The sequence below is a fragment of the Orycteropus afer genome, unplaced genomic scaffold, assembly GCF_000298275.1.
Source record: "Orycteropus afer afer isolate SDZICR_OR568_19922 unplaced genomic scaffold, OryAfe1.0 scaffold00629, whole genome shotgun sequence".
Taxonomy (NCBI): domain Eukaryota; kingdom Metazoa; phylum Chordata; class Mammalia; order Tubulidentata; family Orycteropodidae; genus Orycteropus; species Orycteropus afer.
This window is the reverse complement of record NW_006922216.1, coordinates 346,693-348,460: the sequence shown is the minus strand read 5'-3', so window position 1 is coordinate 348,460 and position 1,768 is coordinate 346,693.

The window sequence follows — 1,768 nt, the reverse complement described above, 5'->3', positions numbered from 1 at the left end:
GCTGCTTATTTAGGGGCAGTAAATATTTTTTGTGTATTCTCTAAAGCAGTCCTGTGACATATATATGAACTTGGAAAATTTTTCTCCCAGTCTGTGGCTTGCCTTTTAACTATCTTAACACTGATTTCCAAAGAATAATTACAAATTAATAATAATAATAATAAATATTTAATAAATGGGTAAAAGACTCAGACAGATACTTCAAAAGAGAGGACATATAAATGGTCTATAAAAACATGAATAAGTGATCAACATCATTAACCACAATAATAATACAAATTGAAACTACATATAAAATTCCATTGCATTCCCTTTAAAAGGGCTAAAATTGAAAAGAAGGATAACACCAAATGTTGACAAGTATGTAGAAAACCAGAACACTCTTACATTGCTGTGAAATATAAATTACTGCAGCAGCTTTAAAACATTCTTTGGCACTTTCTTATAGAGTTAACAACAGTTATCCTTTTATTCATAATTCTGCTCCCGTTTACTCAAATGAAATAAAAAATTACATCCACAAAAAAAGACTTTTACAAGAATGTTATAGCGGTGTTTTGTTGTTGTTGCTGTAGCAAAAAAACTGGAAATAATCCAAATATCCATCAACAGGAGATGGATAAGTATTTTGTGGTACTTTCATGTAAAGGAATAGTACTCAGCAACAAAAGGAAGCAATCTACTTATATACACCACAATATGGAGAATTCTTAAAAATGATGCATTGAGCAAAAGAGGCCATAACAAAAAGAATACATAATGTATGAATTATTTTTATGAATGTCAAAAAAAAAAAAAAAAAAAAACTAATGTATGGTGAAGTAAATAAGAAAAGTGGTTGCCTAAGGAGGTGGGGACTATCTACAAAGTAGGACAAAGGAACTCACTGGGATGCTTGAAATGCTTTCTCTCTTGATTGAGAAGATACTTATACTGGTATATACATTTAGGAAAAAGAATGAAAACAAAAAAAACAAAAAGCCATAAAAATTCACATTATGAATTAGCTTATCCTATTCAGAAAATTCTGATTATCTTAGCATCAAAATAAAAAAAAACAAAGAGAAAATGGAGACATAAAAAGAAAATCAATTGTTAATGGATGTCTTTAGCAAATCTCTATGGACATTTACTTTAAAAAAAAAAAAAAAGCAGATAAATTGGACTTCATCAAAATTAAAAAAACTTTTGATCTGTAAAAGTCCCTGCTAAGAGGGTAGAAAGACAAGACATGGGCTGGGAGAAACATTTATGTGTCACATATCTAGCAAAATGCTTATGTCCAGAATATATAAATCAAAACCTAACCAAACCAAACCCACTGCCATTGAGTTGATTCCGAGTCATAGCGACTCCCATTGGATTTGTGAGGTGATAAATCTTTATGGAAGTAGATTGCCCAGTCTTCCTTCCACAAAGTGGCTGGTGAGTTTGAACTGCTAACCTTCTGGTTAGCAGTCAAATGCCTTAGGCACTATGCCAGCAGAGCTCTTTTAGAATATGTAAAGAACTGTATAAGTTCAACAGTAAGGGGGTGGGGTATTAGAAAATAGGCCAAATATTTGAATGCACACTTCACCAAAGAGAATATGAATGGTAAATAAGCACACAGAAAAGAGAGAGACTTGCAAATTTTAGGCTCCAGTGAGATATCACTACACACCTATCAGAACAACTAAAAAAAGTACTGATAGTACTAAGTGCTATAAAGGTTGTGGACCAAATGGGCCTCTCATACATTGCTATTGGGGATGTAAAATGGTACAAT